Consider the following 18,014-nt stretch of genomic DNA (forward strand, 5'->3'; position numbering starts at 1 on the left):
TCCAGGGCAACACTGTGATGCATTTGTGGTAACTTTTTTTAGCGCCCTATATTGTGCTACCACCAATATAATCTGAGGTCTCGCTTTATAATAAAGTAACCAGGTATATGCGACATGAGTGTTCATCATGACAATCCTGAACTGGATCCAGAAATGGCAGAAACGCCAAAAGGTTTCTGCGTTCCTGGGGATGGGAGGGCAGAATAAACTAGAAAGTGGGAGGACATGGGGTGTGAGGCTGGGGAGTTCAGCACAGGCCGACACATCCATTGCAACTTTTCCTGCTGATGGGGCAGATCATTTATCCTAAGAGAATCACCTCATGAAAACAATGCAGAGTGTGTGCCCAGCCCACAACCCATGGCTAGAACGTCAGCACTGATTATTCTCTCCGGGGCCCTCCTCCCACCATGTGCTTGTCAGCAACACGGACACCCACACTCCACTCTCAGAAACCCTACACTCCACAGGAACTGCTGAAACAGGGGTAGAAAAATTTGCTCTGTGGCTGGTTGAAGGTTACGTACGCAAGGTCAAGGAGGAAACGGGGATTCTACTGGCTTATTGGACCCATGTATTTAAAGGAGGCCGAGAGGACTTTCTTTCCTCACCCCTCCCTTAGATTTCCTTGCTGTGTATCACAGAGCTGCCTCTTTACAGACTGATTCATTTTACGGCTTCCATTTGTTGAGAGCACACTATGTGCCGGCCACCTGCCTGGGATTTATCAGTGAACAAAAGAAGGTCCCTGCCATTGAAGGACTTCCTCCTTGAGGGATGGGGAAGGCAGACAGCATTTTAGGAAGTGACAGGTGTTAGGTAGGACAAAATGAAAAACAAAACCAAAAAATAGTAGACAAAGGGATGGGGAGTAAGAAGGGGAGGGCAGTTGGATGTGGAATCTTCCAGCTGACAGGAATGTTAACCTAGAAATTCTCACTTCCTGCTATTTGTTACCACTCCCTCACCACTCAGCACATAGCAGGTGATGAGGGAAACAAGACAGCTGTATTGGGTTTATTTCAGAGTCGAAAGAAGATAAATTACAACTATATTCTCCATATTTTTCTTTTCCGAAAATGGCCTAAAGAAGGAAAGTCCTAAATGAACCGAAGCAAAGTGACATCAGACAGACTTCTCCCCTTCTCCTGCGCCAAGCTAGTCTTCGGTCTATTAGCATTTGGGCTTCAACTGCCCCATATTCGGAGAGTGAGACTGGGCTCTCTGTGCACAATGGCTCCCCCAGGCATAGCCTGTTCAGAATTTCTAAGTAACCAGCATGCATTTACTTCACCCCATAAGTTACTCCTATCTTTTTGCCTTTTTTCAGAGGATCAATCAAAGCAACAAGAGTTGACGGCCTAACCTTGAAAGAGGAAGGGGGATACAGTTATATATAGCCCAAATTTAAGTGCATTCTCCTCCTCCACAAACCCGTCCCCTCCTTCTGCCCCTCCCCCAAAAAAGGCCAGAGAGAGAGAAATAACCAACATTTTTCCAAGTTGGTGCTAAAAGCCAGGACGAAAGAATTGCTTCTCTATATTTCTGCAAATGTTCTACAATGAAGATGTATAGTTTTTATAATTGGGAAAAAATAGCTACTTTAAAAAAAAACCCAACCATATACCAAAAGAGATGGCCATGACAATCAATTGCCCAACTCCCCAGGAGTTACGGTTGCTGAAGAGCTAAAGTATCTCAATAGCCTGTGAGATATACTTGGATAAGATTTATACCTGGAGTAGAGACGGATCCACAGAGTAAGCAAACTATAATTTTACAGGTCTTCTATTTACAATCATGCTGACGGCCCCAGCTGTGATGCTGAATATGGCTCTTTTTCCCATTCTTCACACCAGCTATTTAAATTCTGACTCTTAACAGGAGGAAAGGCTGATCTAATGGTGAAATAAGCTTATATTAGAAACATGAAATGTTTACCATAAATTTATATAAGTAGGGCTCAGAAGTACTGAAGACTCTTATTCATCTTCTTTTGCTTAAAACTTAACCTTAGCATAGGCCTAGAATCTGGGTACGCACCTTTTCGATGCCGTCTTAGCTCTTTGGTGACAAATCCTGAAAAAGTAGCTGATAAGGCTTAATGCTCATTTATGATGAAAATGTTCAATAAACTAGGACTAGAGGAGAACACCCTAACTTGACACAGGTACATCTAAAACCAGGGGTGCCTGGTGAAGATCCAACTCTTGATTTCAGCTCAGGTCATGATTCAGGGTTGTGAGATTGAGCCCCATGTCAGGTTCTACAACAAGCATGGAGCCTGCTGAGATTCTCAGTCTCTCTCTCTCTCTCTGTCTCTCTCTCTCTCTCCCTCTACCCCTCACCCCAGCTCGTGCACTCTCTCTAAAAGGAAAAAAAACAAGTCTGAAACCTAAAACAAATAGTATATGAAATGGAAAAACTTTAGACTCACTCTCTTAAAGACTGAAAACAAGACAAAGACACCACTAGCATAGCAACTATTTTGACATAGTCCTGGAAGTTCCAGCCAATGCAGGAATATAAAGTATAAGGATGGGAAAGAAGCAATAAAACTATCATTATTTTCAGAGCACCTAGGTGGCTCAGTTGGTTAAGTGGCCAACTCTTGATTTCAGCTCAGGTCATGATCTCGTGGTTTGTGAGTTCAAGCCCTACGTCGGGTTCTCTGCTGTCAGCATGGAGCCCACTTCATATTCTCTGTTTCCAGCTCTCTCTGCCCCTCCCCCACTCTCTCTTGCGTGCACGTGCTCGCTCTCTCTCAAAAATAAAAAAACATTAAAAAACAACTATCATTATTTTCAAAGAATGTGATTAACTATGGCAGGGGGCGCGGGGGTGACCCAGAAATCAGCTATTTGCATGAGATGGGGAAGAAAGGCTGTCAGATACAAGATCATACAATAATCAACACCATTTCTCTTAAACTACCCATAGCCAAATCGAAAATAATAATAGAGACATGATTCACAATAGCAACAAAAACTAGGAAGTATTTAGAAATTAGTTTAACCAAAAATGCCCCCCTAGACTTTTATGGAGAAACATTTTAATTTCTAATAAAGGATTTAAAAATGAGTTGATGAAGTATTTAGGGATAAAAAGGCAACTAACTCAAATGGGTCAGGAAAAAAAAACATGCATAGAAATACAGCAGAGGGAGTAATAAAGCAAATATGGCAAAATGCTAACTTTTGGTACATCTAGGTAAGGAATATACAGGAGCTCTTTGTACTAACCTTAGAACTGTTCTGTTAGTTTTAAATTATTTCCAAATAAAACAAAATTCTTTTTTTAAAAAAAGCTGAATAAATGGAGAGACAAATTACATGCTCTTGGAGGAAATGAGTTAATATCAAAAAGATGTCAAACCTCTCTGAAATAATTTATAAATTCAATGTAACCCCAATAAAAATTTCTTAAAAATAAAATGTTTGAGGAACTTATAAACTTAATTCCAAATTTTATATGGGAAAATAATGGTCCAAGAATAGCTAATTAAACTTAAAAATGAAGAACAGAGACAGGACACTTGCCAGTCATGAGAACTTACTACAAAATCATTGCAATAAAACATAGAGCAATAACTGGCAAATTAATGGAACAGAAGAGAGGCTGAGAGACAGACCAGTTGTATCCATGGAAACCACTGATGAGAGACAGGGTACCACAACTCAATGGAGGAAAGCATGGATGTTCTTGGAGATATTATTGGAAATACTGCCTCATTAAATGAAGAGTAAGAGGACTGGATCGCTATCTAACATCACATGCAATGAGGGCTCTCGATGAGTTACAGAAATAGCTACTGAAATGGACTTCTTAAAACTCCACAAGTATTAAACATGTCAAAGAATTTCTTTGATTACATCAGAATTAAGAATGTTTCTTTAAAAAAAAATTTTTTTTTAACATTTGTTCATTTCTGAGAGAGCGAGAGACAGAGACAAAGAGCATGAGTGGGGGAGCGCAGAGAGAGGAGACAGAAAAAGACAGTGCTGTCAGCACAGAGCCCGACACAGGGCTTGAATTCACAGAGCGTGAGATCATGACCTGAGCCTAAGTTGGACACTCAACCAACTGAGCCACCGAACTGCCCCAGAATGTTTCCTGATCAAAGGACAACAAAGGCAAAATTAACAGCTGACCAAGGAGAAGACATCTGCAAAGTCTAAACGTGAACAATGCAGATAGCAACTCCAATAGAAAATGGGCAAAGATATGAATAGGCAATTTATAGAAGAAGCTATTATATATAAGAGATGTTCAAAATCCTTAGTAACCAAAGAAACACAAATTAAAATGATAAGAGGTCACTTTGTATTTACAAGATTAGAAAAGATGTACAGCTGGATAAAGCTTAGCACTGTTGGGATGTGAGGGTAAAGGAACCCTCCAACACTTCTGGCAGAAGAGAGACTGGGGCCGCTAATGTGGAGAGGAATCTGGCACTATTTAATCAAATTCATTATATGCAAGCCCATTACCCTTCTGAATATATACTCACAGCTGTATAAGCAGACAGGTATGAAGATGCTCATGGCAGTAGTATATATATCTTAGGGAGTAGGGATAACCTGAGTATCTATCACACAGACAGCAGATAAGTAAAATTGTGGTTTCAGCACACAGCATGGAGTGTAAGACATCAGTCAAGAACAAAGAATTAGACGTGCACATAGAAACAGATGGATCTTCAAAACAGTACTTAGAGAAAAAAAGAAGCGAAATGAAATGCAACATTATAAACTGAAATACATATAAAACAAACATCACCACTTTGCAAGATCCTATACGGACAAAAAGAAACACATGTGCATTAGAACAAGTACCTACGATACATACAGGGAATGGGAAGGGGATAAGGGAGTTAAAAGCAAAAGAAATCTTTCAGACTCCTTGCATGTTAAAAAAGAATTCAATGACCTATGATAAATATAAAATTAGAATTGTTTCCTTCCCCAAAGTTTCCAACTTTCCTAACAACAAAAGCTACTTGGCTTGCCAGCTCTGTTGATGAGTAACAGCTCTTCATCCTTTTTCAAGCAGGAAGAGAAAATTCAGGGATCAGCAGAGTACTAAAGGGATCAGCAGAGATTATTCACGAAGCAGTGTTTTTGTTCTCATGACCTGACAACCTGACCGAAAAGACCTGATTACCTCTTGATTTGGAGTGATTCAGCTAAAGGCAGGTCAGAATCAAGTTTTCAGGTCATTTGAAGCTATTTACTTTTAGAACCCCGTTGTAGGCAATCCCCTAGACTCCCCAGAGAAATATTACACGCTACCTAGAATCTTAAAATTCTAGAGCTAGAAAGGACCCGGTTATTCTACAGATGAGGAAACTAAGGCCCTGAGAAGGGTTACGGTTTAGGGTCACACAGCTAGCATGAAAAGGAAGGCCTTCCTGACTCTGCCCTGTCCCCATTTTGTTCTCACCCAGCAGTCAGAGGGAGCCTGTCAAACTTAAGTCATCATGAGCAACTCTGTTCAAAACCCTCTACTGGCTTCTTCCCCCTCACTCAGAGTCAAGGCCAAAATCCTTACAATGGCCTACACTGATGTGCCCCTTCCCACTCCACCACCTCTCATCTGCTGCAGCTTTTCCTTCACCCACTTTGGCACTGCGTGGCCGCTACGCCTCGCCATCCCTCACGCATGCCAAACATGTGCAGCATCGGGGCCTGGAACTTGCTCATCCCTCTGCCCCCCCGCCCCACACCCTCACCCTCGCAATTCCTTCAAGTCCTAGATCAAAAGTGATCTTAGCAGAGGCCTCCTGCCCACCCTCTCACCCCTAGACTTATGCTTTCCCACTTACACCTCTTTCAAGTTCTCCATAGCACTACGACCACGTGACAGTCTATCCATTCACATTTTTATCTGTCTGCCTCCACTCCACTAGAATTCTATGGCATGTCAACAGGGCTTTGTTTCATTCACAGCTGTATCCCCAGCACCTAGAACAGTGCCTGGTGGACAGGGGTGCTCAATGAACATGTAGTGAATGAATCAACAAATCAGAACCAAAATCCAGGAGTTCAGACTTGAGACCCCCCAGTGTAATGCCCTATTTGCTCCACCATGCTGCCTCAGTTTCGGTGGTTACATCCTTCAAGTTAGAAAGCCCTAAAATCTAAAAATGAAATAATACATTTTAGCTACTCTATGTTTATTTTATCTCCTGTGGCTGACTTTTATAGCATCAAGGATAAAGCACCCAACCAAAAGTTAACACCTTTGGTTTAAGGGCCCTTTTATTATAGAGCTGTTCTGTGATGCTGCTACTTGAGGTTTCTGCCTTTCCAGGTGAGAGACTAATATCTCATAATTTTTTTAAGTAAGCTCTATGCCCAATGTGGGACTTGAACTCACAACCCTGAGATCAAGAGTTGCATGCTCTACCAACTAAGCCAGCCAGATGCCCCTGAAATCTCATCACTAACACCTGACCAACAAGACTACATTATCCAATCTTGAAAATTAGTTTATCCAGATGTCTTCCTAAGCTGAGCATAAGAAATTATTTAATATTAATTCGACGGTTGTTGTGAAACTTTTCATAAGTATTCTGAATGAATGTTCAGGACACTTTAGCTAGAAACCAATCCCAGTTGAGAATGTCAAAGCAGATAATCCCGTTAACAATGCTATGTTGTAGGTAAGAAATTGACTTCAGAAACAGGATGATAAGCCTAGAGAATAGTTCAAGCCTTATACTGGGAATAGGCATGCAAGTTTCCATCTGCATTCCACTGTAGTTGTTTTTATCATTTAAAAAAAATCCTCACAATGTAAAAAGGATCTGCAATTTGAAACATCACTGAAGTATCTCAAATTTGAAAAATAGCTTTTTGCTAATTTTAGCCCAATCCTGTAAAGTGGCAAGGTTGAGGGCAATAAGACATTTGAAGATTCACCATGCATCCTATGAAAGGATTTCCTTCTGAGGCAGAGATAAGTGAGTTTGCTGGCTCTCAAGGCTTCCTCGACTGCAGCCTCCAAGTACACAGGAGATAAAAACGTAAACGCAGTCCACTGAACCCTTTTTTCAGAACCAGAGTCTCAAGGAGTCTTGCACTATGTTCTAAAAATGAACGCCCACCCTTAGTGTTTAGGAGATCCTACATGGTGACTCAAGAATTAGGATTTGTCATATTCTTTAAGGGGAGAAGAAGTGGTGTAAGTTCAAGCAATGCTTGAAGGAGGCTCTGAACTGCAATGTGGATGAAAGAGGAACGGGAAAGGGTCTCTGTGGGAAAGAGGGCCACTGAGAAGGAGCCAGAAAAAAAGGAAACAAGAAGTGGGAAAGGCTCTGCTTTAGGGCCACAAGGCAAAATAAAGAACTTGTACATATTTCGACAGATTGTCTATAAAGATTATTATATCTCAGCCGAAAATACATACAATAGGAGCACTACAGAAATGACATCTTATCACATTTCCTGAGGTAGAATGTTCTCAGTTTATTGCAAAAGTTATCTGTGCACCGCATACACCCCACTCCCAGGTCAGATTTTAGCTGTTCTCACAAAGCACCCCATTCCAGTCTCTGAACGTCAGTGAACACTGAAGTATCTGTAATTTTTAAACGCGTGATGCTTTTATTTTAAGCAATTCCATTCAGATCTGTGTGTTGAATCTCCTTTTCATTTGATTGATATGATTGATTTCTATGAACTGCACTATGGCTGAGAGGTTATTACGTATGGCATTTGGCACTGCTGAGATTAAAAAAGTAATCACAGGTTGTACATTATTTCTAAGAAACTGATGGTATCATACTGTTATTTATTTCAGATTTCTTTAAGGACTTTTCTTTGTTTGATTATATATCTTCCAATTAAAAAGCAGGACAGAGGGGCGCCTGGGTGGCTCAGTCAGTTAAGCGGCCTACTTCGGCTCAGGTCACGATCTCGCACTCTTTGAGTTCGAGTCCCGCGTCGGGCTCTGTGCTGACAGCTCGGAGCCTGGAGCCTGTTTCAGATTCTGTGTCTCCCTCTCTCTCTGACCCTCCCCCGTTCATGCTCTGTCTCTCCCTGTCTCAAAAATAAATAAACGTTAAAAAAAATTTTTTTAATAAAACATAAAAAGCAGGACAGAAAAAAAATTGTCTTAAAGTAGGCATGTTTAATTTGGCTTGACACCTATTGAAATCATTCAAAACGGAAACCTGTTCATATCAAATAAATTAAGCACCCAGGAAAAAAAAAAAGAAAAAGAAAAATCACTTTTCACTTCTCTAGGCCAATGCTGATAAAGTGACTTGTTTTATGAAAACTCTCTGTTGTCACAATGAGTGGCAGTTTCCAAATTAACACATAAAGTCAGGAGATGGAAACGGGCTAGAGATCCTTTAATTCAATAATTTAGAGAAACACAGGTGGGGAGGGATAAACTAACTCGTTCATCACCTGGAATCTATTCCTGTTGTGAGGGTCATCAACACAGCACTAACTGAGAACGCACACCTGTCCGGTGCCAGGGACTTCGTCTGCCAAATGCAACTAGGGGTTAATCAGTGCTACTCTCCCCCCTGGAACTCAGCTATTTCAAACAACTGGAGCTAAACTATGCTCAAACCCTAAACATTAAGCCTGCCACTGGCTTGCCACATACCACAGCATCACTAATTAGGTAAAGAAAGTGTTTCAACACAAGATCCGCAAATTACTGTAAAGTAGGCAAGTTACCAATATAACAGAATCACGTTGGGAGAGCCATTCATTATTGCCTGATGAAAATAAAGGATAATGAGGTTGCATTTAAAGCGGGGTGGGTTTTTTTCTTTTTTTGCACTTAAAAACGAACTCTACACCCCAAGCATTCTCCACAGCACCTAATGTGCAGCAGACCTGACCGGTCTGTAACCCCAATATTCCTTTACGCAACTGACAGCACCGTCACCCTTTTCAAGGTTAAGCGCTTTGAGAAACTGATGCCTGGTGGACGTCAGGACCTGTGGCAGGAATGCAGGTGTGCGCGGGTAACAGCAAAATTCCAGCATAACCAAACATGCATCTCTAGCCAAACAGGTCTTACTCTTGCCTCGGAAATCATCCCTCCCTGCCTCCCTGACACAGAATCACGGACTCCCATACCGACTGGATGGGACTCTGAGCAAGCCAGAAGATTTCTTCATCTGTAAAATCAGGGGGCTGAGCTAATGCCGAATTCTTTCCCAGCTCTCAAATTCCGCCTCATTGCCCGAGTGGCAGGGCGGTGCAGTGAAAAGAGCCCCGGGCTTGACACCGTTTAACGAGCCCACGGCCGCATCCCCTTGACTGCCGGCCGCCCAGCCTCTGCCACTCGCCGGGACCTCACAGGGCGGGACCCGACCCGGGCTCCGAGGAGGGCCGGCGCCCCCCACCCCCGTCCCCCGGGGGGCTCCCGGCCACGGCAGCGGCCGCCTCGGGGAAAGGGGTGGCGCAGGCCGGACCGCGCGGCGCGTCCCTCGGGGTTCGGGTCCCCTCCGCCCGCCGCCCCGGGTCAGCGACTCGTGCTCCCCGCCCGGCCCTGACCTGCTCTCCGCCGCCCAGCGGTCCCTCGGCGCGGCGGGCAGCTGGCTGCGGCCGCCCGTCCCGGGCCGCTGTCACCTCCGCCCCTGGAAGCGGCGGGCGGGCCGATCCGGTGTGACTCAGCGCCGCCGCCCCGCCTCCCGCCTCCCCGCCTCCCGCCCCGGCTTCCGCCTCTCTCGGCCGCGCGGCCCTGGGGCGCCTCGGTCCCCGCGCGCCCACCTCCGGGAGCCCGCCCCGCGCTCGCGCCCCCTGTCGGCCCGCCCTGCGGCGTCAGAGGGGGCGGCGCTCCGAAGGCCTCTGGCCGGGGAAACTGAGGCACGCGCCGGCGCGGCCAGGGCGCCCGCCGCCTCCCAGGCCGCGTGCGGCTCCGGCTCAGAGCGAGTCCCTCACCCCACCCGGCCCTTCAGCCTGGAAAAGAGGCGAAATGCCAGTGAGGGAAGGCCCGTTCGGTTCCTGCCTGTGGTGGCGTCCTCTTTGCCGCCCCGAGGCAGTTTCCTTTATCACGTTACACAAGGTTGACGCGCGCCTCTGTCTGTCCCATTTTTCCCCTGAGGAAAGTCTCTCAGGACAACTCCGAGAATTTAAAAGCGAGGAGTAACACGATGTAAGGACTGGGCGGGGCTGAGAGACCGCTTTTAACTTGTTCGCGAATCCTCGCAGGATTCCCTTTGTGTGGTAAAGGCCACAGAGTCCCACTGCTGGCCTGTCGCTTGAATTTGTGTGCCTTCCGTTTCTGGATCCACCTAGGAGATCCGGAAGAATTCAACAAGTCTGTCACTGTGTACGCACAACAGAGAAACCTCTATTTCAAAACGTTCGTGGGCTTTCCTTTCCCCTTTCCTTGTGGTAAAACACACGTAACATACAACTTGCCATTTTCACCATTTTTAAGTGTACGATTCTGTGGCATGAAGGACATTCAACACTGTCGTGCGACCTTCGCCACCATCCATCCCCACAGCCTTTTCATGTCCCCGAACTGAAACCATGTTCATTAAACACTAACTCGTTTCTCTCCACCCAACTGTCACTTTCTGTCTCTGAATTTGACTACCACACACCCCACATTAGTGGAATCCTACAGTATTTCCTTTTGTGACTAGCTTATTGCACTTAGCAGTGTCTTGGAGGGTCATCCTGGTTGTAGTGAGTGTCAGAATAATATTGCATTGTGTGTGTATACAACCTTCTGTTTATCCATTCATCTGTCAGCGACTTAACTCCATCCGTTTGCTTTTTGACTGTTGTCCATCCTGCTGCTATGAACATGGGTGTACAAATATCTGTCTGAAACGCTGACTTCAGTTCTTGTGAGGCTATACACAGAAATAGAACTGCTGGATCACATAGTAATTCTTTCTTTCTTTCTTTCTTTCTTTCTTTCTTTCTTAGGAACTACCATACTATTCTCCTTTGCTTTTTTTGATGCATGTGAACATTGTGGGCAGAAAACTCTCTGCTAAAATATCAGTGTTCTGGGTTTTGACAAAATTGTTAACAAACACTTCATTTGTCTGTGAAACAGTGACTTTTCTTCCTAAGAATAAGTAATTAACATTGCAAATTTATAGCCTTTATTTTTGAAGATATTGTCACTATTCAACTAACCACAATTTTGTGTTTACTGGATGTACTTTTGTAATGTTTCTAATGTCATATGAAATCAAGATGAAATAGAAATCAAGCATTTCATTTTAAAAAGACAATTTTGAATGTCTTAACATACACCCAATCCAACATGATCTTTTTCTTTTACCTTAAACAGTCAATTTTGGAATGCTCTGATCACTGAATCTGAATCTTTGGAGGAAGGTTCCTTACTGGGTACACTGGAGTTTAAGAATCATTGCCCTAGGGCATGGCAAAGATTCTAAATCATTAAAGGCAAAATAGTATTTTCTCACTCATCAGTAAAGATTTATTATACATTTGCGATGCCATAAACATTGTGCTATATGTTTGGGATTTAGCCTAAGACAGACCAAGCCTCCTGCCCTCATGGAGCTCACATTCTAGTGTATGGTGACAAACAATACATAAATAAACCAATGATACACCAAACAGTGACAGGATGTGATGAGTGCAGTGAAGGAAATAAACCAAAGGATAAGATAGATTAGATCATAGAGAATGAAGTCCGAGTGCCCTAAGCATCCACTGTATATAGTGAATTCACTTTTGTGCAACTGGAATGGTACAAATTATATACAGTCTTTGAGGGAACTGGGAAAATAATCTCTGTGTTCTGTGGTTTAGATGAATATCTGGCCTGATAAGGGCCTAGGTAAGTGGTGGGAAGCTTCTTTGAATATAGTAATGGTCAGGGAAGTCCCTGGGGATGTAACCATTCGCTTGAGACCTAAAAGATGAGAAAGAATCAGATAAATATTTAAGAGCTGAGGAAGTGACTTTCAAGAAGGAGAAACGGAAGGTGCAAAGTCCATGAAGTGGAAAGCAACTTGATGAGTTTCAGAATCAGAAGAGAAGCCAGTGTGAGCAAGAGAGCAAGTATTATGACGTGAAACTGAAAACAGACGGGGTGAAGATCATCCTGGGCCTGGTGGGTCTTGGTAAAGAATGCAAATTTCATTTTCAGTCACCCTATTGACGCATTATAAAATATCCTAAATTTTAAGAGACTAGAATGAAAAGGATCAATGGAGATAAATGTATGTGGAACTTCTCTGTTAGCAATAATGACAATATCCAGATGTGTAATGTTAAAGTGAAAAAGCTTGACTGGCTTTTTTCCTGGAAAATCCTCAATAAGCCAAAACAGGGAATGGTTCAATTGCGTTTTGGTTAATCCCATTGATCAAAACTGTTTAGTTGTGTCGTTTTTTGATCTCTGAGGTCTGAACCTAAATTCAACCTGTCAGGACATATTGCATCTGAAGTGTCCATCACGGTTATGATAGACTGCCTCACTAACAGTGTGGCATGGATTGGCCCCAAATCAAAGCCAACTCCCCCTGACTTCCCTCTGGAATGTATCATGTCACAGCCACAACCTGCTGCTAGTGATGGCAAGTTGATGAGAGTAGCAAGTTGCTGAAACTAAACTAAATTGGCTTTGCTCAAGGTGGGAGTCATCTGTTAGTCTTTGAATAGCCAGGGGTCCAGCTCTAAAAAAAAAAAAAAAAAAAAAAAAGGTGGGGGGAGAAGTGCAGAGAATATATTCCTATCTCTATTATTAAAGACGTGGTTCGATATCTTAGTGATAGAATATATAAGGCATAGGCTTGCATTCTAAGATGTTAGAGAAGGAAGACATCACTTGGAAATATTACTAACTATTCATCAAAATGGTGCCAGAATGTACCGGGACAGAAAGGAGAGGACTCAGGTTGGATGGAGGAAGAAGGAAAGGGCAGAGGAAGTATGCTCTCTTGGGCAAGGGAGGAGTTGGGACGATTCTGGAGGGAGGGCATTTGTCTAGTGCTAGTGCAAGGCCAACTCCTATAAGAAGACCTCAGCGGCAATCTGGTTCCATTTAGGCATAGACCCCAGATGGCAAGACTAAAGCCAATCCCTGGTTTGTTCTTCCTAGAAGAGGAAGGAAGCCTCTGAGTTCTAAGAAAAGATGGTATTGTGTTTATCTTCAGGGCCCTTTTTATACATTAATACAGTATTCCCTATGAGCTCCTTCTCTTCTCTATTTACAGAAGCTTGAAATTGGTTTAATGAGGAACAAGGAATTCTTCATAATTAGAAATAAAAATCAAACAGGGTAAACAAATCTGCCTTAAAATGCAAATGCCTAGTTGAGGTAATACTTTGGAAAAAAACCTCATTCTTTCGTGTATCCATCAAGGTATATCTAAGTGATATTACCCTATCTTTTACTATTTTCATGAGAAGACAAGAGAGAAGGTATCTGGGGATCAGGAAGAAGATAGTGGAAAGAAAGGGGAAGCTGAAAAACTGAAGATAACTTTACAGTAAATGTTTATTGAGGCCTGGCCTTCAGTTAAGAGCTTACCATACAGGGGCCTCTGTGTGGCTCAGTTGGTTAAGTGTCCGACTTCGGCTTGGGTCATGATCTCACAGTTCTTGAGTTCAAGCCCTGTGTCGGGCTCTGTGCTAACAGCTTGAAGCCTGGAGCCTGCTTTGGATCCTGTGTCTCCCTCTCTCTGCCCCTCTGCCACTTACACTCTGTCTCTCTCAAAAATAAACATTAAAAAGATTTTGGGAAAAAAAAGAGCATTATCTTTTTTTTTTTCATCTGTTGGTCAGAAAAATATTACCCCCAAAAATGGATTCCCCATTTGAATAGAATCAATAATTTTTACAAAATATTTTATAAATTTACAAATCATCTTTATTTTCTTTTCCTGGTTGTCTACATTAATGAAGCAAAATAAACAAGCTCATCTTTGCCTTTTCCAAATAATATTGATTGTTTTTTCCCGGCACAGATTGACAACAACCCAGCCAGGGAGTTTTGTCATTCTTAGCTTGTCAATGAGGCACTGAGGCTCTGGAAGTTAAGTAGTTTGCCTACTGCTTCCCACACTTTCATCATTCCTATACCATGTTTCTATTTTTTTGTTTAATATTTTTATTTAAATTTACTCACTTTGGGGGCGCCTGGGTGGCTCGGTCGGTTACGCGTCCGACTTCGGCTCAGGTCATGATCTCACGGTGCGTGAGTTCGAGCCCCGCGTCGGGCTCTGGGCTGATGGCTCGGAGCCTGGAGCCTGCTTCCGATTCTGTGTCTCCCTCTCTCTCTGCCCCTCCCCCGTTCATGCTCTGTCTCTCTCTGTCTCAAAAATAAATAAATGTTAAAAAAAATTTTTTTTTAAATAAAAATAAATAAACTGTAGAGCAGATCAACGAAACCAAGAGTTGGTTTTTTGAAAAAATAAACAAAATTGACAAACCTCTAGCCAGGCTTCTCAAAAAGAAAAGGGAGATGACCCAAATAGATAAAATCATGAATGAAAATGGAATTATTACAACCAATCCCTCAGAGATACAAACAATTATCAGGGAATACTATGAAAAATTATATGCCAACAAATTGGACAACCTGGAAGAAATGGACAAATTCCTGAACACCCACACTCTTCCAAAACTCAATCAGGAGGAAATAGAAAGCTTGAACAGACCCATAACCAGCGAAGAAATTGAATCGGTTATCAAAAATCTCCCAACAAATAAGAGTCCAGGACCAGATGGCTTCCCAGGGGAGTTCTACCAGACGTTTAAAGCAGAGATAATACCTATCCTTCTCAAGCTATTCCAAGAAATAGAAAGGGAAGGAAAACTTCCAGACTCATTCTATGAAGCCAGTATTACTTTGATTCCTAAACCAGACAGAGACCCAGTAAAAAAAGAGAACTACAGGCCAATATCCCTGATGAATATGGATGCCAAAATTCTCAATAAGATACTAGCAAATCGAATTCAACAGCATATAAAAAGAATTATTCACCATGATCAAGTGGGACTCATTCCTGGGATGCAGGGCTGGTTCAACATTCGCAAATCAATCAACGTGATACATCACATTAACAAAAAAAAAGAGAAGAACCATATGATCCTGTCAATCGATGCAGAAAAGGCCTTTGACAAAATCCAGCACCCTTTCTTAATAAAAACCCTTGAGAAAGTCGGGATAGAAGGAACATACTTAAAGATCATAAAAGCCATTTATGAAAAGCCCACAGCTAACATCATCCTCAACGGGGAAAAACTGAGAGCTTTTTCCCTGAGATCAGGAACACGACAGGGATGCCCACTCTCACCGTTGTTATTTAACATAGTGCTGGAAGTTCTAGCATCAGCAATCAGACAACAAAAGGAAATCAAAGGCATCAAAATTGGCAAAGATGAAGTCAAGCTTTCGCTTTTTGCAGATGACATGATATTATACATGGAAAATCCGATAGACTCCACCAAAAGTCTGCTAGAACTGATACATGAATTCAGCAAAGTTGCAGGATACAAAATCAATGTACAGAAATCAGTTGCATTCTTATACACTAACAATGAAGCAACAGAAAGACAAATAAAGAAACTGATCCCATTCACAATTGCACCAAAAAGCATAAAATACCTAGGAATAAATCTAACCAAAGATGTAAAGGATCTGTATGCTGAAAACTATAGAAAGCTTATGAAGGTAATTGAAGAAGATTTAAAGAAATGGAAAGACATTCCCTGCTCATGGATTGGAAAAATAAATATTGTCAAAATGTCAATACTACCCAAAGCTATCTACACATTCAATGCAATCCCAATCAAAATTGCACCAGCATTCTTCTCGAAACTAGAACAAGCAATCCTAAAATTCATATGGAACCACAAAAGGCCCCGAATAGCCAAAGGAATTTTGAAGAAGAAGACCAAAGCAGGAGGCATCACAATCCCAGACTTCAGCCTCTACTACAAAGCTGTCATCATCAAGACAGCATGGTATTGGCACAAAAACAGACACACAGACCAATGGAATAGAATAGAAACCCCAGAACTAGACCCACAAACATATGGCCAACTCATCTTTGACAAAGCAGGAAAGAACATCCAATGGAAAAAAGACAGCCTCTTTAACAAATGGTGCTGGGAGAACTGGACAGCAACATGCAGAAGGTTGAAACTAGACCACTTTCTCACACCATTTACAAAAATAAACTCAAAATGGATAAAGGACCTAAATGTGAGACAGGAAACCATCAGAACCTTAGAGGAGAAAGCAGGAAAAGACCTCTCTGACCTCAGCCGTAGCAATCTCTTACTCGACACATCCCCAAAGGCAAGGGAATTAAAAGCAAAAGTGAATTACTGGGACCTTAGGAAGATAAAAAGCTTCTGCACAGCAAAGGAAACAACCAACAAAACTAAAAGACAACCAACGGAATGGGAAAAGATATTTGCAAATGACATATCGGACAAAGGGCTAGTATCTAAAATCTATAAAGAGCTCACCAAACTCCACACCCGAAAAACAAATAACCCAGTGAAGAAATGGGCAGAAAACATGAATAGACACTTCTCTAAAGAAGACATCCAGATGGCCAACAGGCACATGAAAAGATGTTCAGCGTCGCTCCTTATCAGTGAAATACAAATCAAAACCACACTCAGGTATCACCTCACGCCAGTCAGAGTGGCCAAAATGAACAAATCAGGAGACTATAGATGCTGGAGAGGATGTGGAGAAACGGGAACCCTCTTGCACTGTTGGTGGGAATGCAAATTGGTGCAGCCGCTCTGGAAAACAGTGTGGAGGTTCCTCAGAAAATTAAAAATAGACCTACCCTATGACCCAGCAATAGCACTGCTAGGAATCTACCCAAGGGATACAGGAGTACTGATGCATAGGGGCACTTGTACCCCAATGTTCATAGCAGCACTCTCAACAATAGCCAAATTATGGAAAGAGCCTAAATGTCCATCAACTGATGAATGGATAAAGAAATTGTGGTTTATATACACAATGGAATACTACGTGGCAATGAGAAAAAATGAAATATGGCCTTTTGTAGCAACGTGGATGGAACTGGAGAGTGTGATGCTAAGTGAAATAAGCCATACAGAGAAAGACAGATACCATATGGTTTCACTCTTATGTGGATCCTGAGAAACTCAACAGGAACCCATGGGGGAGGGGAAGGGAGAAAAAAAAAAGACGTTAGAGTGGGAGAGAGCCAAAGCATAAGAGACTGTTAAAAACTGAGAACAAACTGAGGGTTGATGGGGGGTGGGAGGGAGGGGCGGGTGGGTGATGGGTATTGAGGAGGGCACCTTTTGGGATGAGCACTGGGTGTTGTATGGAAACCAATTTGTCAATAAACTTCATAAAAAAAAAAAATTTTTTTTAAATAAAAATAAATAAAAATAAAAATAAATTTACTCACTTTGTTTTTTAAGGGAGACTTTGTACCCTTCCCATAAATGCAAAACCAGTATGGACTGTAATTCATAGGCGATAATCCTTAAAATACATACAGTGGAAATAATATACAGTGTTAGTAAATTCTAATTCTGAGCTGGAGGCCACTCCGCATTCGTTAAAAAATGAAACTAACCTGTGTTAGAAAGTTAGGACCAAACAGAAACTTTCAGCTTGATGTATTCAGAAGGATCTAAAGAAACCGATCAGAGAACAACTTTTTCACTAAGCGATTTTTCGCCAACTGATTATTGGGTCAGAGCATCACCCACAGTTGGCTCCTGTGCCACCTGAATTATCCTGAAGAACATCTTGAGTACTACTCATGATTCTTTACCCATGCCTTGGGAAATAACCTGACTTGCCCAAGAAAATGGAGCTTGTAAAGGACAAAGCTAGGATTCAAACCACTCTCTGCCAGTATCCAAGTCTTTCCATTGTGCAATGTGGGCTTCCCACTCAACTGATTTCACACCTGTCCTCTGAATTGGCCATGTTTGTCTTCCCTTGGCAATATTTTATCCTGGTGGGTCCATGAGGCTTAGTCATGTTGTGACCTTCAATGTCTTCCCTGAAAATGTGCCTGGAACTATTTA

The 18,014-nt window shown here is 42.4% G+C and overlaps 1 protein-coding gene across 1 annotated transcript in view; it reads right to left on the reverse strand.

The window, feature by feature from the left end:
* The window catches only part of DNMBP (dynamin binding protein), a 113,459-nt gene extending 103,858 nt beyond the window's left edge, over positions 1-9,601 (reverse strand). The window contains exon 1 of the mRNA XM_047073293.1: positions 9,525-9,601. The gene's annotated coding sequence lies outside the window, so the exon portion shown is untranslated. The remainder of the gene's footprint in view (positions 1-9,524) is intronic.
* Between the last annotated feature and the right edge of the window lie 8,413 nt (positions 9,602-18,014).

The sequence above is a fragment of the Lynx rufus genome, unplaced genomic scaffold (genome assembly GCF_022079265.1).
Source record: "Lynx rufus isolate CCGP_SWC_20201006 ecotype Redwood Valley unplaced genomic scaffold, mLynRuf1.p SCAF_11, whole genome shotgun sequence".
Lineage (NCBI taxonomy): Eukaryota > Metazoa > Chordata > Mammalia > Carnivora > Felidae > Lynx > Lynx rufus.